This window comes from Armigeres subalbatus, chromosome 2 (assembly GCF_024139115.2).
Source record: "Armigeres subalbatus isolate Guangzhou_Male chromosome 2, GZ_Asu_2, whole genome shotgun sequence".
Classification (NCBI taxonomy): Eukaryota; Metazoa; Arthropoda; class Insecta; order Diptera; family Culicidae; genus Armigeres; species Armigeres subalbatus.
This window is the reverse complement of record NC_085140.1, coordinates 328,872,424-328,896,524: the sequence shown is the minus strand read 5'-3', so window position 1 is coordinate 328,896,524 and position 24,101 is coordinate 328,872,424. Positions and strand designations below refer to the sequence as shown.

Below are 24,101 nucleotides of genomic sequence, written 5' to 3'. Positions count from 1 at the left end.
CAAATTTTAACACTCGTTTCTTCTCGCTTCTATATTTTACTTACGATGAATGTTTTGTTATCTCCCGACCAGATTTGGTTGCACAATAACCAGTACAAAACAACCTATTGTATAAATATTAATCTTCACAACGAAACTAAATCACTATTTTTCTTTTCCAAACTTGCAAACCTGTATTCAATCCAATTTTCGTTTGTTTATGTTCTCCCGGATGACACTATTTCCCTTTCCTCTTTTCCTACTTCTTCGAGTATCAATCTACTGCTTGTTTAAGTTCGCTCCACAATGGATGCGACATGACGCGGACCAGTGTTGTCCCAACATACATGTTTGTACCAAATTGAAAATAGGATTAAGGAAATCGCAGTTAATATAACAACCCTTCTATATCATGGCGCTAACATCGACTCTGACCACTATGTGGTGATGGTTAAACTGCGCCCAAAACTATCCGTCATCAACAATGTTCGGTACCGACGACCGCCGCGGTACAACCTAGAGCGACTGAAGCAACCTGATGTCGCCACTGCATACGCGCAGCATCTCGAGGCAGCGTTGCCGGAAGAGGGTGAGCTCGATGGGGCCCCTCTTGAGGACTGCTGGAATACAGTTAAAGCAGCCATTAACGACGCAGCGGAGAACAACGTCGGGTATATGGGACGAAGTCGACGGAACGATTGGTTCGACGAAGAGTGTAGACAGATTCTGGAGGAGAAGAACGCAGCGCGGGCGGTCGCGCTGCAGCAAGGTACCCGGTAGAACGTGGAACGTTATAGACGGAAGCGGAGACAGCAGACCATTTTTTTTTTCAGGAGAAGAAACGCCGCCTGGAAGAAGCGGAGTGCGAGGAGATGGAACAGCTGTGCCGTTCTTAAGAAACACGCAAGTTCTACCAGAAGGACGAACGTGTGGTGATCGAAAGGTGGAAGCAGCACTACGAGGAACATTTGAATGGCGCTGAGAGTACAGGCAGTGAAAGTCAAGGCAGCGGAGGAGATGATTTCGTCAGTTCAGCGGACGATGGAAGCCAACCAGCCCCCACCTTGAGGGAAGTTAAGGATGTCATCCAACAGCTAAAGACCAATAAAGCAGCTGGTAAGGATGATATCGGAGCTGAGCTCATCAAGATGGGCCCGGAAAAGCTAGCCACTTGCCTGCACAAATTGATAGTCAGAATCTGGGAAACCGAACAGCTACCGGAGGAGTGGAAGGAAGGGGTTATATGCCCCATCTACAAGAAAGGCGACAAGCTGGAGTGTGAGAACTTTCGAGCGATCACCATCCTTAATGCCGCCTACAAAGTGATATCCCAGATCATCTTCCGTCGTCTCTCACCATTATATTAAGGACACACCTGTGGTACTTGTACCATGGTACAAGAGAACAAGATAATTATTCCAAGACTATCTTTAATAAAGACAATAATTGGTATGGTACTCATTTCAAGATTCTTGTACCATGGTACTTGTACCACCAGTGTGTCATTAGTATTAGTGAATGAGTTCGTGGGAAGTTATCAAGCCGGCTTCGTTGACGGCCGCTCGACAACGGACCTGATTTTCACTGTACGGCGAATCCTTCAAAAATGCCGTAAATACCAGGTCCCAACGCATCATCTGTTCGTTGATTTCAAGGCGGTATACGACAGTATAGACCGCGTAGAGCTATGGAAAATTATGGACGAGAACAGCTTCCCTGGGAAGCTTACCAGTCTGATCAAAGCAACGGTGGATGGTGTGCAAAACTGTGTGAAGATTTCGGGCGAACACTCCAGTTCGTTCGAATCGCGCCGGGGACTAAGACAAGGTGATGGACTTTCGTGCCTGTTGTTCAACATTGCGCTACAAGGTGTCATGCGGAGAGCCGGGTGTAACAGCCGGGGTACGATTTTCAACAGATCCAGTCAATTTATTTGCTTCGCGGATGACATGGACATTGTCGGCCGAACATTTGCAAAGGTGGCAGAACTGTACACCCGCTTGAAACGTGAAGCAACAAAATTGGACTGGTGGTGAATGCCTCAAAGACAAAGTACATACTTGTAGACGGAACAGAGCGCGACAGGGCCCGTCTGGGAAGCAGTGTTACGATAGACGGGGATACCTTCGAGGTGGTCGAGGAATTCGTCTACCTCGGATCCTTGCTAACGGATGATAACAATGTCGGTCGCGAAATACGAAGGCGCATCATCTGTGGAAGTCGGGCCTACTACGGGCTCCAGAAGAAACTGCGGTCGAAAAAGATTCGCCACCGCACCAAATGTGTCATGTACAAGACGCTAATAAGACCGGTTGTCCTCTACGGACATGAAACATGGACAATGCTCGAGGAGGACTTGCAAGCACTCGGAGTATTCGAGAGACGGGTGCTTAGGACCATCTTTGGCGGTGTGCAAGAAGACGGTGTGTGGCGGCGAAGAATTAACCACGAGCTCGCCCAGCTCTACGGCGAACCCAGTATCCAGAAGGTAGCTAAAGCCGGAAGGGTACGATGGGCAGGGCATGTTGCAAGAATGCCGGACAGCAACCCTGCAAAGATGGTGTTCGCTTCCGATCCGGCAGGTACGAGACGACGTGGAGCGCAGCGAGCGAGATGGGCAGGCCAGGTACAGAACGACTTGGCGAGCGTGGGGCGTATTCGAGGATGGAGAGATGCGGCTTCGAACCGTGTATTGTGGCGTCAAATTGTTGATTCAGTGTTATCTGTTTAGATGTAGACTAAATAAATGAATGAATACAAAGTAGGAGAATGGAACGGACCTGGGATTGAACCCACGACCTCCTGCGTATGAGGCAGAAGCAGTAGCCATAAGACTACCAAGTCCACTTCGAAACAAGAGAGATCACGCACTGAACTGATTAATTTTATTACCGGTCGCGCAATGCAGAACACAATATTTCGTCCGACCACGCGATCGTTCTGCTGTCCGAAACATGAGAGATCACGCACTGAACTCCGAATGCGCAACACTACTGATGCTGCATAAACTTTTCAAATTGGTCTATAAGATTTTCATAAATCAACAATATTGAATTAGTAACGCGTTCACCAAAACAAATCGGGTTGTAAATTCACGATTAATTTTAATTCCACTTTAACTTTAACATAAAATTTTTTACCAACCATTTGTTGGAGTTGATTAGCCCAAAATGGTCAAAAACTAACAAAATAATAATTGAAACATGTGTATTTATGATAATCGAAATAGCCCTTACCAAATGTCAGGCGCGATTTTTTCGAAAGACATGTCTCTTGCTCGATTGACACTGACAGTAAATTTGGAATTCCAATTGTAACATTTCCTGTCTTTGTTTATAGTGTCTTTAGATTTTCCGTTTTTTTCTCTTTATTTAAGTGATTTTTAATTGGATTTTCCGATTATTAATTCGCCTTAAAGTATTTTGGAGAAAATCGGGCAAAATGGACCCTTTCGTAAATCTGCACCCTTGAAATGATTTGAATATGTCTGTCTGTATGTATCTTGGATAGATTTGTAGCAGCAAACTATTTTTTTTTTTTTTTTTTGTGTCTTTATTAAGGAGACTTTCAGCCCAAGGCTGGCTCGTCTCCGGTCTAGCAGCAAACTAGAAAAATTACTTTCCATCAACCTTTTTGCCTTTCTTGTACAACAACTGTAGGGTCATGGGTTCGAGTCCTATCGAAGGTAAAGTGGTTACCTCCAATACATTTTCCAAATCAATATCTTTCACATAACGTACATATTCACATATGAGTTTTAAAAACATTGTAAATTAACGTCCAAGGGTGGTTTAATCCCCGGAAAGACAATTAACTTTGATTGAAATAAACATTATGTTATACTTTGATTTAGACTCGAAGTTTGGAGCCAAAGCATTAAATAATTTTCCGTTGACGTTTTAGGAGTACTTCCTCTATTTTAGTAGGGTTACTGCTCCTTGACTTGTTTCTTATTTTTGTGATTTTTTTCAACAGTGAGCACGCGTGTTAGCAAAAAGAAGCAACGAAATTGATGCTGTATTTCTTTGTTTGGAAAACGGGACAGTTCCCCAAAAATAGCACATTTTTCCCAAGTCTGAAAAGTTTATTAATAGAATTTTTATACTTTAAATACTATCAGAAATCTATAAATGCCCTACATTCGCTTGAGTAAATAGGGGCTCAATAGTTATAAACAAAGCAATTCTAATTAGTTTTGAATAAACAAATTGCTAATAATTCTACACAGCATGGAAGTCGTTGTTTCCAATATCAATACCTATAACCAAACTCCATAGATCCAAAAGTTTAAAGTTAAATGTAAATACGTCACGTTTATACAAGTCCTACGTCTACTCACGGTTATGTTAAAAACATTATCAATTGCTTTTTTTTACATAAGAATGTATTTTTTCCGGACGTCTAAAATATCAGCATTGAAATAAGTACCGTTACGGGCCCTTTTATTCCCAATGTGATGCATGGTCTGAGGCCGCTAACAGGGCCTGTGGGGTACCTGGGCACCCCCACAGTATAACCTTTCCTTACCACCAGATCAAGATGGACGGAGCTACCCTGAACAGTGTCATCACTGGACGGAACGATCCGCCAACCTACCGAGGAGAAAGAGTTGGCAGTGGGCCAAGCGGAAGAAGCCAGGAAGGAAGCCGATTCAAAGTTTCAAGTCCTCACTGAAGAAAAGCATCTGGCAGAAAGCCAGACTGCAGAACTCCACAGACGCATGGCTGTCACTGGAGCAACTCCAAAGCTAAGTAAGGTCAGTATGGCAACCGACCTGAAGGGAGCTAGCGCCAAGCCGGTATTGCACAAGAGGAAGGCTACTAAGATCCATCGGGAGAAGGTTGAGCAGGTTGCCGACCCTAAGAAACGACGGAAACCAGTTCCTTCTTCTACGAGGACTACCGAAGTTCGCCGGGAAGAAGGCCTATCCTGGAGGGAAGTTGTGAACCCCAACGCAGCCAGGTGCTGAGAAGTCGGACCATTTTAGTAAAAATGATCAAGTTGACCATGATATTTAATTGTTGCTGAAATGTCACTGTTCCCTCGTAAGCTCAATGAATCGCCTGCTTTGAGCATGCTTACAGCGGCACACTAGGAGTTAACTTTCTGAAATCAGTATGGCGAAAGGCATCTAAGGCTCGATTTCTCAAAAATAAGCACTTTCATCAAAAAAATATTTGGTAGGCATGGTAGTGGACACCTTCCTACATAATTGGTACCAAATAGTTTTTCATGAAAAGTTTCTTATTTTGAGAAAACCCGCGTTAGATGACTTTCGCCATACAAATTTCTGGCGGTTAACTCTTGCTGGGTGTTTTGCGCATATACTATAGCGCCTGGATGTGACAGCGGCGAGTAGAAAATCAGCCACTGCCAATAATTCATTGAAGTGTTTTTTTTTTTAGTCGTATACACGGTATACAGAAAACAAGGTAGGCTCGTTAGAAAAATGACACTTCGAATGTGACGCATGTTTTATCGCCACATGTTGGAGTACAAAAGTAAGCATGCTGCGACCGTAGAGCATCGTCTCGGTCCAGCTTGTGTGAAGATAGCAGTGACGTCACATGTTTACATTCAAACTGAATGTTTACATACGTGATGAGACTGCCTTGTTTTTTGTATGCCGTGGTCGTATATTCATTTGGTAGGCACTCTGTGTTCTTAACCGCTACTGTGCCGTGATCTACTGGGGTACTCTGCTGTACAGAGTCCACACAGAATCTATTTTTAGATGTCCATAATTCGTTATTGTTGTCGTTGCCAGTCCATATCATCGTGAGTCCATTGTGTTCATTTGTCCATGTGGTGAATCCAGTGATCGTTGCTTTGTTTGGTTGCCATTAATTGAAGCACGTTGGAGGAATGCCTCCGAGAAGAACAGATTTGTCAGTCGTCATCAGGCAGCCGTGTCGGTGAGGCGCGTTCCCCAAAACGCCACCGTACGGACTGCGCTTCTGGTGTCTGACAGGGGTTGGTGGAGGGGCTGGGAATCGAACCCATGACCATTCGCTTATGAGGCAAACGTGTAGCCAACTACGCTGCGAGACCTCCCAAATTAATTGAAGTGTTGTGATGGCAGACTTTGAAATCCTCAACCAACGGGCCTCAAGAACGGGCTTGTTTAATGAGGAGAGCACCTGCGATTTTGGGTTGTACCCACTTGTAAGAAGTAACAACAGGAGGAAGTATGCAATACCGAAGACAATAATGAGTTCCGTGAGACTCCGGAAGAGCACAGATGGGTACCTTTGAAACCCCTGGAAATATGGTGTCGTTCCAAATATTGTCAACTACTTGCTTGTTTCAGAGATTATCTGTGCTGGTACCAGATGTAAGCCCCACCCTGGAAAGAAATGATAGAAACCTTCGATACGAGGATCTGGTAAGGTCTCGAGCTCATCCCCGTTTGCTAGCATCCAAGAACTGATAATTCCGTACCCGGAAGCGCACAAGTGGAATGTTGGAGCGAAGATGAAGTTAAAAGGGTGTAAACCTGAGAAACTCATATATGCAGCATGGGAAGCGATCTTCCATACACGGTAACCGACTTTTAGGCACATGCTTTTCTCTCTTGATTTATGCTTGTTCATCTAATGGGCCCCAACAGATCCCGAACGACCACATCGAGATCGCCCTTTCATTCTCAAATATTGTAATGAAAGAATAAATATTTATGAATCACCTGCTGTGTTATTTTTTTTATATATTATATTGAGATAGCCATTAACGTCTTCTATTGGTTCGCCTATGTATTGAGTAATTGGTCTGTTAAGGGGCCCAAACTCGTTACGACATGTTGGACAGCTTTAACTTCGCCCCCAGGAAATTTGGGTCGGTCAGAGTAAAGTCGGACATCTACGACTCGTGGACAATACAACTTGCCCACATACGGTCCGATTTCACTCCGCTCCGACTGAACCAAATTTTCTGGGGCGGTGTCAAAGTTGTACCACATGTCGAAGTGTGTATGGGGCCCCTTGGGGAAGATCCATAAAGTACGTCACGCAAAAATCGGCGATTTTCAACCCCCCTCCCCACTTCGTCACACTTTTTGTAACACACCTCTAAAATTTTTGTATGGATCGTCACGCTGCTCTGAACCCCCCTCCCCCCTAGAGGCGTGACGTACTTTGTGGACGGCCCCTTGTATATTCATCAGACGCAAGTCCAAACTGGTAATTGGATAGCTGCTCCATGAGCTGACCAAAAGGATAGTGAAGGAAATTTCATGCTTGCTAGTATCAAATGTTTGCATATGAGCTCGTTTAGCAATGAAGCCTGTCGAGATGATGACCGAATTTTTTTGTTAGTTGGGAAGTAGAAGCCGAAGTACTCACGGTGACTTGAGATGATTGGGAGGATGACATGACGTTTGTTTTAATTATTTGACATTTTTTTTGTTTCAATTGCTGGAAGCGACGATGCGCTTCTACGCGTCGATATAGAAGCAATGTTGCGCCTTCAAGCGCGGCTGTGGCTTCGACCGCCATCCGTTGGAGCGCTTTTGTCAGGACAGAGGCGAAGCAATTACCCTTAAGGCTGATGGTAAGAGCTATGCTGACGTTCTGAAGGGTTTGCGGGCGATAAAAAGCTCAATGGCCTGGGGCAAGATGAATACACAGCTAGGTGTTTCAGTCTACCCAATTTATGGACGAGAAGAAGGCGGGGGTGAAAAATTCATTTTCGGTGGTGCAAAACATAAACAAACCGGCTGGCTCTCCCATACTAAAATCCAAGATGGCTGAATCGTGAATTTGGCAGATTGGAACACCTAGTGGTGTATTCATCTTGGCCTGGGGTATGATGTCAACTGTATCCGTAGAACGCAGAAGGGCGAGATCTTCGTCCTGAAGCGGGATGCTGCGCGGAAGAGTTTCGCGTATAGAAAGTTGGCAGAAGAGGTGCTGGGTGATGCGGTTCAGGTGAGAACCCTATGCCCAGTGGATGTAATCCAATGGACGAAATTACCGAAGCCGGTGAACTGGTAACCTGGTCCATAAGCACGCGATTCTTCAGATATGTTCATGAGCTGCCTACAACGTTGCCTGGACGAAGGAAACTTCCCAGATCGTTGGAAACGTCAAAAGTTGGTGCTATTGCCTAAGCCTGGGAAATCCCCGGGCACACAGACCAATTTGCCTACTCGACACAACTGGTAAGTTGTTAGAGAGGGTGATCCTGAATATAATGACAGACTATACGGAGTGTGCTGGTGGCTCATCCAGCAACCAGTATGGGTTCCGCAAAGGCCGTTCTACCATCGAAGCAATTCGGTCGGTAACGGCTAGGATAGCGCGTGGTTTAAATGGGAGAGGTATTAGGGACTGTGCATTGATTACACTAGATGTAAATAATGCATTGAATAACGCTAGCTGAGTGCTATAGCTGATTCCCTGCATCGTTTGAGAGTCTCGGATTATCTATGCAGGATTCTGAAAAGCTATTTTCAAAAATGGATATTTTTAGTCGACACCGACGCTTGTCAGCAGTCGATTGAAGTGTCAGCAGGTGTTCCACAGGGATCGATCATCGGACCGGTTCTGTGGAATATCATGTATGACGGAGTATAACGCCGGTGTGAAAATAGAAGGCTTTGCGGATGATGTAATGCTAGAGGTCACAGGCGGCACTCTCGACGAAGTTGAATTGAAAGCCTCATACGCGATTAGCAGAGTCGAAGAATGGCTCAACTCAAAGAGGTTAGCGTTAGCACAACATAAGACTGAGGTTGTTGTGGTACATAACCATCATGAGTTGAACCGGTGCCAGGGAAAGTGGTATATGTTACATTGAGTAAATTTTACAGGAGACGCATTTTTCCAAAAGCTTCGAAAATAAAATCTCAACTGTACCAACGTGTTATTATGACTGATGTGCTTAAAAACAGTAATGAGAAATATGCGAAGTTTCTTGACAAATTCTAAGTTTGTTGGAACAAAATGCACATGTACCACTATTAATGGGAGCGAAATGCAACAGAAACCGAAAATCGTTGCCAGTGAAAGTGGTACATGTACATTAATAAAATTATTTTAAACGGCAGTAAATCATCTTGAAATTCAAAATAGAGTTAAGATCTGTTGCAGAAACATCCATGTTGTCAAAAAAATAAAACAAAATTTCTCCGCTGAAAAATCATCAATGCCATTTCACTTTTCATTTCGAAATTTTGTGGGCTCAATTTTGAGAAAAATCAACATATTTTTACAACATAAATATAAGAAAAATGAGTATCTTCCGGTAATATTTTAGCAACTAAAAATTGGAATTTGTTAGTTTAAAATACCTACGGTGCAAGATCTACTCATATTCTTTGCATCGAGCTGACAATACCCGAAATCGGATGTAAGACGGCGAAAATACGACCAAAAACTTTTGCCTATATTTTTCGAGGGTGAACCCAAACTTTCGGCCGGGAGTGTATATCGTTAAAGCTAGGGTACGCGAAATTAATTTAGCAATTCATAATTAAATCATTCAATATTTCATTAACTACGTTGATTTCGGTGTCATGGATGTATCACAAAATAATTCAGCTCCATTTGCTAAAATCCGTGGAATTGCTTATCCTTATTGCGCCCATTGCAATTCATATCGTGTATAATACGCAACACGGAACCCGACTGAAGGCTAGAACATTCGACCGTTAAACTTCATTTCGATTGTCTCATCTTCAAGTCATATGTACACCTCACCACTGAACAGCGGTCAACAAGGAATTGACGGTTTATATGAGATAATCGAACGTTTAACGTCTTACTTCCCCGTTTGGATCGCATCCACAGGGCCACATGCGCTCGTATGTGAGTTGCTAATATCATTTCCATTCATTACTCATAAAACACATGTCACGCGATAGTTCTATCCGCAATTGAGGATGGATTCACCCGTCTCCCATCAACAAGCTCCTCAGTTTAAGAGAAAGCATTTTTGCTGTCGGTTTGCAAAGGTACACAAATCCATTATCATTACCATTGATACAACGTACCTAATACAATCGCATTTTAAATAGTGAATTAGATGTATGTATGCTTCTTCAAGAACACATAGTATCCGTATCCATTAAATAATCAATTTCTCCAGTCCTCTGTCGGTTAAACATTTCAATAACGTAAATAGCAATTAAAAATTAAACATCAAAACAATCTCATTTTTACCGAAAAGTAAACTTGTTTCGATCTTCAAACGATCGTTCCATTCAAAAACACAACATGTGTGTGTTACGACGCGATTCTGATCGTTGAAGAATTGAGATTTATTTTGAATCACGTATTACCGGTGGTGCTTTAACGATCTTGGGCTGCGGTCCAGCAGCTGCGAAAGGACGATGAGGTCATCGATATTTTGCCGTAAACAAATTGGACGGTTTCGTCGCTCAGCTGCTGATAGGGTGTGATGATGAGGCACTGCACTGCTAATAAACGCTTTAGTCACCTGTGGCGACTGAGGTGCTGTATGTAGAAATGGTTTTGCATTAAATTATTATCTAGAAAAAGGGGTTGATTAAAAAAGTCTTCTTCAAATGAAAATGGAAAAAGTTCATATTTATATTTTTTAGAGCAAATAATAATTTCTTCGGTTCTGTTTTCAAACATATTAGCTACTGACACCAACAAAAATCAATTGACATTATGAAACAAAACAGATCTCATTTATACAAATTGCATTCTTCTAAAATAGTATTTAAAATAACATAAAATTCGTAGCCTCTTTTAAAAAAATAAATTCAATCACCATCCAACAGAACACAGTCACTGGACACACCTAACGCTGCCAAAAATAAAGGTAAGAATAATAAACAAGCAATGCATGCAGTAACTTCGTGAGACAATTTCTAAAATTAACGCCAATGAGGCCGCCCAATGTCGTTTAATAATACTTTTGCTTGCATTGCTTGACCCAAATACTCGTTTTCAACATCCTCAGCCATGATTTAGGGGCGAAAGACAGAGTACCATAATCCGGTGGGAAATTGATCAGCAGATCAAAATTTGTGAAAAGTTAATATTTCTCGTCAAACAATTTTCCCTTGAGAGTTACTGTTCCGGTTATTGATCTCATAGCTTCCATGTTCACCCTTCACAGATAGATTTGTATCTTATTTGTATGTGTGTTTGTATGAAAACATATGGACTCGATGCCTCCGTAGCGATACATGAACTTTGCAGCTTCCAATGGAAGTCCGAAAAACCTCCGCAAGCCCGCAGAAAAATCACCTGATTAAGAAACGGAAAACCAAATCGACCACGTTTTATCCAACAGTAAATTCTTCTCACGAACATCCGTCCATACCGCAGTCCGAATGCATAATCAGCGATGCCAGATTGCCTCAAGATTAATTCCGTAGAATCACTCAAAATATTTGGCTGGTCCTATCTCGGCACTCATCTACAATCCTCGTCATAATGGCAGTTGCTATACATATTTTTGAAAGTAACTGTTTCCAGCGCTGAGACTACCATTTTTGCATCTTATTTATTGAACTTTAATTGATTCAACATAGAATCAGTTTAGTATTATGGCCTTCTTATTTTTCAGAACATTTCAAATTATTACGCTGATTGCTTGGCTGTTAAGTGCTTATAGGCTCGAGCATACTTGAATAAGGACCCTACATGGGAACAATCCCGAGAAAAGTTTTCCAGTTTTAAAGACAGAAATATTCCGATGATAATTAGTCACTACGCCCCTGCCTTGCAAGAGGTATAAGAGTGAGAATATACAGATAAAAAAAATCTGGATCCTTTCTACTGATTGTACCTGTTGGAGACAAGAGACAACCCAGTTGGGTTATGTCACTCTAGTAACATAACAACTAACTAGTAACTAAATAACTAGACGAAATATAAGGTTTTACAAAAAAAAAGTAACATTTTGGTTTTATGCTGGTTTTATAACACTCTTGAAGAGTAAAGCATGGTCTTCAAGAGCGTTATAAAACTTAAAATGTTACTTGGGCTGGTAGTTTAGTTCGCTCAAATTCATGCAGATCTCTCTTCAGTTTAGGCATATGATTAAGTTTTTATCACTCAGGAGATTATCTTGACTCTTGTTAATTAGCACACGGACGATGCCAGAGTTGTGGTAATGTTGGTTCACCAGTTTCTGTCGAATTTTACTAACTTCCTACAAATTCCTTCGGAAATTTCTACAGGAAAAGCTTAGTAAGGAATTCTTCCGGAAATTCGTTCAGAAATTCTACTAAGGATTCTTAAGAGAAATCGCTACAGTGAAAACTAAATTTCTTCGGAAATTTATCCAGTACTTGATTTGGAACTTCCTCCAGAAATGCTAGTATGAAACTCTAGAAATATTCGAACGAATTTCAAAGAAATTTCTAAAGAATTTTCGAAATTCTCAAATTTCTTCAAGAATTCCTTTGAACATTCATCCAAAAATTCTTTTGGAATCTCCCTAAGAGATTTCTTTGGAAAATGCTCTGGAAATTACTTCAAAAATAAATTCGGTAAATTCCTAGGAATCTCTTCCATATATTCCTTTGAAAGTCCAAAAAATGCTAATAATTCTTTCGGAATTTCCCATAGAATTTTCTTCAGAACTGCCTCCAGCATATTTCTTTTGGAAAATTGTATATGGATTTCATAGAATTTTCAGAGGACCTCCCGTAGGAACCCCCGAAGAGACTTATGAAGAAATTTACAAAGGCTTTTCCGAAGGTATCCCTGGAAGAATGACCATTGGAACTACTGGAGGATTTTTAGAATATTATTTGGAAATACTGGAGGAGCTCCTGAAAGTATTTCTGGAGGAATTAACAAATGATTTTTTGAAGAATTTCCGAAGAAGAACCCGAGTGGATTTTTAAAAAGTATTCCTAAAAGAATTTTCGAGAAAGTTACTAAATGAATTTCCTGTGGAGTTCTAAAAGAACCCATTAAGGAACTTCCGGATGAATCCCTGAAGGATTTTCGGAAGAATTTACGATGGAATTTCTTATGAAATTTCCTAAAAAAGTGCCTAGATTTCTCCAGAAATTTCTTTGAGAAACACGTCAGGATTTTCTCCAGGAATTCCTTCAAAAATTCCATGTTTTCATCTGTGCGTTCTATATTTATAGCTAGAATTAAATTAAGCCGATAGAAATACAGTCGACTCTCTACATCTCGATGTTCTTTATCTCGATATCTCTCCCTATGTCGATGGTTTCCTCAGTCCCTTCAATTTACATACATTTGAGCTTCCTACATCTCGATAACCTCCCTATCTCGACATCTCTCTATCTCGATGGGTTCTGATCATATTTTGCTCAGGATTCACTCTCCTTATGTCGATATGTTCAAATTTTCAGGCTACTAGACCATCTTTGAACAATAACAAACAAATCAACAACAGGAAACGACATTTTTGTTTTGTTGTCGTATTTCATAGCAACTAGCTTTTTTGGATCTAGTACCCATTTCAATTTTCCTTCCATTCCTCGATCTCTCTCTATCTCGATGGTCCCTTCAATATCGAGATGTGGAGAGGCGATTGTACTAACAAAATATGTCCCCTCGGATTATTTTTGCCTGAAAACAATAAATTGAGGGGGCAACAATAAAATTTCCAGAAAGTTTTGAGGGTTTTCAAATTTTTCTATCACATATCCAAAGAGTTTTAGATTGTTTTTTCATTTAAAAATTAGTTTTTATTATTCCTTTTTGTCCTTTCGGAAACCAGTAGGACATAGCTTTTAATAAATATTTGTAACGCCCTTTCCTTCCCAATAGAAACCCATATACCAAGAACTTACGTTTTGCTTACTCAACTTGAACTTAATTTGAAATCAAGTGAGAATATTTGATAATTCTAAATTACCATAATTAAACAACGGGCATACAATTTTTTTAATTTCAACTGTTGAGACGAATCAAGTACGGTCTGCTGGGCAAATGCATGTTTCAGATTCGAATTCAATATAGTGTCCCAGTACAATGTTAATCACTGGTGATTTAACTCACAGATACTCCAATTGAAAATAAAAATGCGCTTTAAAAAATCCGTAGATTTCCGCAGAAATTTTTAAATTTCCGTAGTTTTTATCTACAGATCCGTAGATCCGTAGAAAGCATTCAATTCCGTAAATCTACGGAAATTTCCGTAGATCTGGCATCGCTGTGCATAATCCCAGCACTACCTTATCCGTGCGGTAAGACGCGCGGCTACAAAGCAAGGCCATGCTGGCTGGGTTCGATTCCCGGTGTCGGTCTAGGCAATGTTCGGATTGGAAATTGTCTCGCCTCATGATATACGAATGCAAAAATGGTAACCTGGCTTAGAAACCTCGCAGTTAATAACTGTGAAAATGGGGCTGTCAGTTTGAATATGAATATGAAACATTCATTTTCCTGTTCTAGATTCATTTTTTATACCAGTCAACAGTCAAAAAAATAAAACTGGTATAATGCTCAGTTTATTTTCTGCAGATTTGAACCTACACGGAAGAAATAAACTACCCAAAAGTGAGTTAAATTCACCCAACCTCGAACATCCGTGCGGGAAGCCAAAATTGAGTAAGTAGGGTCGAAGTAGTTTGCCTTTACTCCCATGTTAAAAAAGTACCCAACGGAAATTTTTTTTACCCAAATGTAAGTTTAATTCACTCAATTTCGACCTCAGGTAATAAAACTCAAAATTGGCTTCCCGTATTGAACTGGCGTTGTTGGATTGTTTGGCTCTTTTGTTTTTGACAACAAAAGAAAGAGTGGATGAAAGAGAAGAGAAAAAATAACTCAAAAGTAAGTTTGCGGGATCTCAGGATCTCTGTAAAAATGGAACTGAACAAATATATGGTCAGTCAAATCCAGGGAATCAATATTCGGGCAACGCCTAACAATATACTCTTTGTCATCAACAGAGTTTGTTACTGACAAACGCACCTAGCGACAAACCTTTATCCGAACCCGAACACAATATGACAAGAATCATTTGCCTTGCATGCTCTGATATTTCCGAAAATACGATGCTAATGTTGTAATCATTGTTCGATTCTCGAATATTTCCATAAAAGCAGAAACTATGATAACATAAAACCGAAATTTGCTCAAGAAATAATGCAAAACAACGGGTTGAAAAGTTAGCGACAAGATTGTCTTCTTTTTTGTTGCTGACAAAAATTTTCGGATCTTTGTCATTATCATCCCCGACAAAAACAAAGCTTTGTCGTTGGTTCGCTTTTGTCGCTTGTTTCGCACGCGCATTCCAGAAAAATTGATTCCCTGGTCAAATCACATCAAACTGGAATGCACTTCCCCATACGAGCCAATCCAAAAGGCTCGTAACGATTAACCCCAAGAAAACCCAACAACTATTAGGTCTCAACAAAAGGGATCTCAACATCTACACCGGTCTAATAACTGGACACTGCCCCTGCAGATACCATCTACAAAAGATCGGAGCAATCCAAACCTCAAATTGCCGCTTCTGTGACGAGGAGAGAGAAACATCAGAACACATCCTCTGCTATTGCAGTGCACTCACCCAACGTAGGTTCAAAGTTCTCAGCAAGCCCTTTTTAGGGCCTGCTGACATATGGATCTTATCCCCCAAGGACGTGGTTGGCTTCATAAAGCTAGTCTCGCCAGAATGGGGGAGTCACATACTGTAACTCAGGATCTCTATTGATCAATAATAGATGGTCTTGAGTTCAGTCGATACCAAGGCATCTCAGTGACAAACATGTTACTGAGATAACTTGCGTATTTCACAGCAAAAGGGTATATCACAATAGTCCTAAAATCTGGACGCAGTGATCTTCACCCGACAAACGAGGAAAAAAAAAAGTTTAAAAATACTCAATTTTGGGTACTTTTTTTCTTTCGTGTAGAATAAGGCTATCTGACGTTTAATCATCTTTCTCTTGCGCGCTCACGGAAAGGATAGGATTTGTTTTTATACGGAAACGCTTCGGAAGCTTCGGAAGTTTCAATGAAAACAAACCCTATCCCATCTGTGCGCGTGCAAGAGAAAGATGATAAGCGTCAGATAGCCTTATGAATCACGAGATTCAAATATTTTTAATTGTTTTCGTGTATGAATGAGTCATTTTATTTACGGATCAATCCACTTTGCAATTACGGCGCCTTGGGAGCAACACAATGATTTCTTGTCACTAAAAGCTTAAAATAATTTTCGAAAATTTGAAAAACATTAATGGAACACTGCTGTGGAAACCAGCGAGTTTGTTCTATTTTGCTCCGACTTAAATAGAATAGTGGTCGAAAATTTGGAATGAAACTGAATTACTACTGATTTCACTCCAAGAATCTTGTTGTATTAAGGTTAGAAATATGAAATACAAAATGGTATGCTAGAAAAAAGCTTAGCTTAGACTGACTGTACATATCAATGGTTGCTAGTCCGTGATTCATCAAACAGGTGTAAGAGTAAAATCAGCAGAGATTCAAATCGTTCGGGGCTGTCAGTTTGAATATGAATCTGAAACATTCATTTTCCCAGCAGCTGTTCTAGATTCATTTTTTATACCAGTCAACTGTAAAAAAACTGGTATTAGGCTCTGTTCTATTTTCTGCAGATTTGAACCACGATTGAATTTTACTTACTTATGGATCCTGTACACCTCCGGTGGTGCAAAGGGCCGACTTGAAAGATCTCCATCCTGAGCGTTGCCCGGCTATCGCTTTAACCTGTTGCCAGGTTAGATTTTGGTCGACTTCTTTTATTTCTTTATTGAGGCTTCGCCGCCATGAGCCTCTGGGTCTGCCTCTGCTGCGATGTCCCGCTGGGTTCCAGTCTAATGCTTGTTTACAGATTTCGTTTCCGCCCCTACGTAGAGTGTGGCCGACCCAGCCTCACTTCCGATCCCGAATTTCTGTTGCTATCGGCCTCTGGTGAGAACGACGATGGAGCACGTTGTTTGAGATCCAGTTGTGAGGCCACCAGGCCCGAATTATATACCGCAGGCATCTGTTAATGAACACCTGCAGCCGTTGAGTGTTCCCCACTGATACACACCATGTTTCGCTAGCGTATAACAGCACAGATTTCACGTTAGAGTTGAAAATTCGTATTTTGGTGCGTTCACTTATCTGCCTGTTTTTCCAGATATTTCTTAAACTCGCAAAGGCAGCCCTTGCTTTCTTTATCCGTGCGCCTATGTCGATCTTGGTACCGCCGTCTGACGCCATTTGGCTACCAAGATATTGGAAGCTTTCAACATTCTCCACTGGTTGCCCGGCTACTGTGAAACTGGAAGGAGTCACCCTGTTTACATCCAACGATTTGGTTTTGTTGACGTTGGAGACTAAACCTGCCGAAGAGGAGCGCTCGGCAAGGTCGTTGAGCATGTCAGAGCGCCGTTGGGCGAGGAGTACAACATCATCCGCCAATTCGAAGTCATTTAGGTGATCCATAGTTATAGGCTGCCATAGCAGCCAGCGGTTTGGTTCACCGTTAATCGCACTTACCAAAATCTCGTCGACTACGATAAGGAACAGTAGCAGTGATAGAATACATCCTTGCCTCACACCAGAGACGACCCGGATAAGGTCGGACAAGACCCCATTGTGCAGCACTCTACACGAGAAGGCCTCGTACTGTGCCTCGATGAGGCCGATGATTTTCTCAGGAACTCCGAAAGCTTTTTCGTAGTCAATCAATACCAAGTAAAGGGACTCTTGGAATTCGTTGACCTGCTCCATAATGATGCGGAGCGTGACAATATGGTCCACACAGGATCTTCCGGCACGGAATCCGGTTTGCTGCCGCCGGAGAGTCGCATCAATCTTCTCCTGAATCCGGGCTAGGATAATTTTGCACAGAACTTTGAGAACGGTACACAGCAACATAATACCTCGCCAGTTATCGCATACAGTCAGGTCACCCTTTTTGGGCACCTTCACTAAGATACCTTGCATCCAGTCGACCGGGAAAGTTGCGGTGTCCCAGATATTACGAAATAAACGATGCAGTAGTTGAGCGGATGTCATGGGGTCAGCTTTGAGCATCTCGGCTGATATGCGGTCGACCCTGGGGCTTTATTCGATTTCATGCTTTGGATGGCTGTTTGAATCTCTAGCAGTGATGGAGCTTCGGTATTGACGCGTGTTATACGTCGGATCCTAGGCAGATCATGCCGAGGTGGTGATGGCCTGGCTGGCACTTGAAAAAGTTGTTCGAAGTGCTCCAACCAGCGTTTCAGCTGGTCAGTTGGGTCGGTCAATAACTGATCATTCGCGTCTTTCACAGGCATCGTTCATTCATCTTCGCCCCGCTTAAGCGTCTTGATATATCGTAGAGGAGGCGAATGTCCCCGGTTGCGGCGGCTCTCTCTCCTTCGTCGGCCAGAAAGTCTGCCCACGCTCGCTTGTCCCGTCGACATGAGCGTTTTACTTTCTTCTCAAGAGCCGCCTATCGTTGACGGGCTAAGACTTTGGCTCCTCTGGTTTTCGATCGCTCTATCGCGGCTTTGGCTTCTTTTCGCTCCTCTATCTTTCTCCAGGTCTCATCGGTGATCCATTGTTTTCTCTGGGTGCGTAGTTCGCCCAGATTGTTCTCGCTGGTGGTGATGAAGGCATTCTTGATGGCGGTCCATTGGTCTTCCACGCTGCCACCTTCCGGAATATCTGCAGCACGCGTCTCCAGTTCTTCAACGAAGGACCGTTTTACCGTGGCATCTTCCAGTCGGCGTGTGTTGAATCGTCGTCCAACTCTGGGTGGTGCGGATAGAATCGATTTGGTTGTCAAACTGAAGCCAAAAATTTCTATTGTGTCGGAGCCAAACATTGAAGATTGTGGTTATGTTCGTTTCTGATTTAATATTGAGAAGTATTGTTATTATTTGGAGAAAAAATAAAAATAAACTTTGTTTGAGTTTTGTATTCTTTGTAATAAATATTCTCACATTATATTTCGAGTGGAAAATTAGTAGGAATGCATCTAAAAAGCTGGGTGCTGCGGATAGAGCCGCTTTTCTGCGCTCAAGCGAGTAGAGGGATATTTTGAAATCACTCCCATAAACAAAATTATTTTGCAGTTACTTGGCTGTCAAACATTTCCCGCTCTTCGAATTTCTCTTTCCACGCTGCACGAGGGCGCACAAATGCGCTAGACTCTACATGACTTAACGATTGTTTACATACATTCATGCTCCAATCAGCTGTTGAATCTCAAGAAATTTCGTAACGAGTGCTTTTTAGTTGCATTCCTACTAATTTTCCACTCGAAATATAATGTGAGAATATTTGTTACAAAGAATACAAAACTCAAATAAAGTTTATTTTTATTTTTTCTCCAAATAATAACAATACTTCTCAATATTAAATCAGAAACGAACATAACCACAATCTTCAATGTTTGGCTCCGACACAATAGAAATTTTTGGCTTCAGTTTGACAACCAAATCGATTCTATCCGCACCACCCAGCTAAAAAGCACTCGTTACGAAATTTCTTGAGATTCAACAGCTGATTGGAGCATGAATGTATGTAAACAATCGTTAAGTCATGTAGAGTCTAGCGCATTTGTGCGCCCTCGTGCAGCGTGGAAAGAGAAATTCGAAGAGCGGGAAATGTTTGACAGCCAAGTAACTGCAAAATAATTTTGTTTATGGGAGTGATTTCAAAATATCCCTCTACTCGCTTGAGCGCAGAAAAGCGGCTCTATCCGCAGCACCCAGGTCCAACTCTTTCCTCCTGCCGACGAATCCGCGCAATGCGCAGGCGTATTTCGCCGATGAGGAGGTGATGATCAGACGCGATATCGGCACTACTTTTATTTCGTGCATCAAGAAAGCTCCGTTTCTATTTTTGGCTGATGCAGATGTGGTCGATTTGATTTTCTGTAAAGCCGTCACGGGAGACCCACGTGACCTTGTGAACCGGTCGATGAAAGAAAAGCGATCCCCCGATCACCTCAAACCTCAAAATTCTTCTAACAGCTCTCCGTTTTCGCTCATTTCTCCGTGAGCATGGCGTCCCATAATGCGCTCATGGTTCGAGTTGTCGGATCCGATCTTCGCATTGAAGTCGTTCAAACAGATCTTGATATCACCCTTCGGAATTCTATCTACGACGGCATTGAGTTGACTGTAGAAGTTCTCTTTGTCTTGCAGATCGGCAGCATCGGTTGGCGCATAACATTGGATTATAGTAAGGTTTCGGACCCGTGTTCTAAATCTGGCAACGATTATCCTTTCACTTATAGGTTCCCACTTCATAAGCGCAGAGTGTGCCTGAGCGCTTAGTAGGAAGCCAACTCCGCGTTGCCGGGGAGCGTGTTCACCTCGTAAACCAGAGTATAGCAGAACTTGTCCCGACGGCGTTCTGTGTTCTCCAAAGTTCGGCCAACGGACTTCACTCAGTCCCAGGATCTCAAGCTTCATGCGGCGTGCCTCATTGGCAAGTTGTGCCAATTTACCCTGCTGGGCTAGGGTTAAAACGTTCCATGTTCCTATTCGTGTCCGTTGTTTCGCGCTAAGAGTCGTCGCCGTAAAATCAGTCCGTATTCTTTCATTATCGGATTCTCGAACAAATTGATGTTTCGGGAACAGTAGGTTGTTGGCCCAAGGTTCCCTATCCACCGGGATGGGGCTGCCATCTTAGGTATAGCTTCCGGGGAATAACATTTCATACTCAGCCGCTGGATGCCAGAACAGACGCTGTTGGAGCCGCACCTCCTTGGTGGACAGACGCTCGATCAGTCGGGTCAAATTTGTAAGTCCCACCCAACACCAGGACTAGGCTAGTGCGCTTTGAGCGGCACACGGTCGCTTTGATAGGGTCTGCTTGGGGACACATGCAGCTTTTTATAGAAGTTCAACAGAGCCCACTGTCGAACCCCACCACATCCTAGGCAGACCCCACAGGACGCACCCTCTCACTCTAGCTGATGTCAGAAGGACAACAGTGCCCAGGCTGCACTACCAGCTAAGTACGCAACCCTTAGCTGGCGGTCAATTGTCATCGGAAGACCCGTGGAAGCGTGAGTATTGGAACTTGTGAGGACCAGAGCTATGTTAGGCGCCCCTTCCCGGATCTCAACTCACCATTTCGCAGCCCACCACGATTGAATCACGAGATTCAAATATTTTTCAATTGTTTTGGTGTATGAATGCATCATTTTATCTACGGATCAATCCACTTTGCAATTACGGCGCCTTTCTTGGCAACATAAGCAACATAATGATTTTATTTAATTGAAAATTTGAAAAACATGAATGGAACACTGCTGGAGAAACCAACATGTTTGTTCTATTTTGCTCCAGATGCAAACTAGAATAGTGGTCGAAAATTTGGAATGCAACTGAATCACTACTGATTTCACTCTAAATAGCACTTCGATCCAAGTGAATAGTGGTTGGGGTTTACCATCTATTCTCGAAGTGCACGTTTCAGCAGCTCGCAAATGTTGACCAATAACGGCGCCGGCCAAGTCCTTACAGTCAGTTGGAAAAGGAAGGGAATGTTAGAGTGTGGTTATTGTTGCTACTAGGGACCGAGAATACCTCTGCATCTCCACAATAACCATAATGACTTATCGACCGCATTAGGCAGTGTTGGGGACGTATTGTTCGGGTGGTTCGGACCTCTTTTGAGCAAACTCCGTTATGTGTTGTGGTACATGAAGATGCTAAAAGCTACATTTTTTATTATAATAGGCGCTCAATCTTAATAAGGTGCATACATACATCGAGTCTAACCTTCAACTGTCTGTCTCCCAAACAAAATACGTTCGATGCTTTTGCAACCTAACACCTGTAGTGCATGTTTATTAATAGTAGTGATTTTAATGTTATTTTGTTGTTGTACTCACTATTTCAATGTGCTGTTCTAATCCAATAATTTTAATTCAACGAATATAGTGTAAGTTTTAGAAATTAAGTGTTGAGCTTGTCCTTCACAATCTATCTCAATGTGCTCAATTGGTGTTTTTCCTAACTCTGCTTCTATTTTTCATCCCACCAACTTCTTGACATCGACCGGTGCATGTTTACCGGAACGATCACCTCTAGACGGACAAGCGCAACAATCGCCAGCCGAGGGGTATTCATGATTTTCAACAGCGGTTCTCAACAGGCAGATTAGAGCATTTTGGTGATCGTGCAATCGTTCTGCGTACCTAATAAAACACGATAGGATGCGCACATCTTATTGATTATCCATCGTAAGGGTGAACAATCAATCGCACAAAGTTGGCGAATGTTGATTTGAACGCGAGGAAAGTAGAAAAAGATAGGACTGCAATAGTGAAGTTGACTTTAGCGTTGTTTGATCCTCACAAAATGGTATGTTAGGAAAAAGCTGTGAAAATGTTTTTGCCAAACATACAGCTTTTTGATCATCTACTTTCTATCTTCTTCTTTTTCTTTAAATAAAAATGAGTTTACATTTCCTTTGAGGCAATATAAATCACGAACGGATGGACCGATTTGCAATATTTTCTAAATAATCGATTCGTCTTGGGATCAACTATGTTTAAATATACTAATGGTTGAATAATTTGACGGGGAAAGTTGGAAGATTGTCAAATTACATCGTTTTCATGAGTTCTGAAGAAAGGCATCAAGCTTGAACTGAAATCGATCTAGCGTGCGACGCTGCAACCAACTAAATGATTGACAGATCCAAAATAATACCCGAGCGAGATCGGGCAGGTCCACCTAGTCTTCTTCTATCTTCTTCTTCTCTTCTATCTATCTATCTTGTATCTCTTCTCTGTATATAAAAATGAGTATGCTTTTCCTTTCAGGCAAAATAACTTACGAACGCATGGACCGATTTGCAAGATTTTCTGACTAATCGATTCGTCTTGAGGTCAGTTGTGTTTATATACACAAAAAGTTTGACGGGAAAATTTGAAAAATGTCAAAATACAATATTGGGGCGAGTTGGTGGAAAACCCAATGCGGTTGCATAAAAAATGATCTAGAGTACGGCGCTGCAATATACTCAACAATTAACGTTTAGAATGCAAAACAATATAATCCCGAGCAAGATCGAGTACGTTTAACTAGTAGAAAATATTTGGTACTACATTCTCACGACTTGCTGATAGAGTCTTTCGCCCATGAATCCCGCCTGGTACTACCCCACGAATTCTCTTGCAATTGGTGTTAATCGATGGCATACAATTTGGGAGAGTACCTTGTAGGCGGCTTTCAGCAATGTGATTGCACGGTAGTTGCCACAATCCAGCTTATCGCCCTTTTTGTAGATGAAACACACGACACTTTCCGTCCACATCCTCCCAAACCTTGGTAATTACCCAGTGTAGCGCTCTAGTCAGTGCCTCACCACCGTGTTTAAATAGCTCTCCTAGTAGTTGGTCAACCCCAGGGGCTTTGTTGTTTTTCAGCTGACCGATCTCCTCTTGGATTTCCTGGAGATCTGAAGCTGGTAGACGTATGTCCAGCACCCATGCTCCTAGGTTCATTATTACCATATCGCAACATTTTTTTATGTTCGGGATGAACCACTGCGTCCATTTCATTGAACTTTTGTAGTATACCCGTGTCATTTGTTTAGTGCATGTCTTTCTGCTCCATTTCTATTAAGAAGAAATGAAGAAGTCGTTTTTATTCAGATATTTCTCAAACTTAATGTAAGGCCTCTTTAGATTAAGGTACCGCTATTTATACCCTTCGAGAAATGGCTTATACCAACTCTCAAAGGCGCGCCCCTCAATCAGTTTCGGCTCAACAATAAGTGAGATAATACTGATTTTGACCATGCATCGGTACTGTAGTTCAAACATATTTTTGCTTCTTCTTATGAGTTCTGAATTCGTTTTTGTACAGAGATCTTTCCATTGCGTTTGGCATTTCTGAATCTCACCTTTACACAGAGGATGTAAAGCAGCTCTAATCAGCTCGGCTCTAATCAGTCAGAGGGTTCAGCAGATCCACCAAATTCGTATCCGCTTCTTTCCTAATTAATCAGCGCTCTAGAGCTTGGAGATTCATGTCGTCGGCTTCGAAACCAACCTAAGATTGAGCTACGTTTTTATAATTTACTCCATTGACTCCATCTAAAAGGAGCAAAAGGTGGGTCATCTAAAAGCAAATTATAGTCGTTCCATACATTTCGACCATTACTGAGAAGTACTGACAAGCAGTAAGAATTAGGGCACAGTGTGGTTGATCTTTCTCCGTAGTGCACCAA

The 24,101-nt window shown here is 42.0% G+C and overlaps 1 protein-coding gene across 1 annotated transcript in view; it reads right to left on the bottom strand.

Moving 5' to 3' along the window:
- Positions 1-24,101, bottom strand: part of LOC134212734 (protein diaphanous) — a 44,812-nt gene that overhangs the window by 11,563 nt on the left and 9,148 nt on the right. The window lies entirely within an intron of this gene.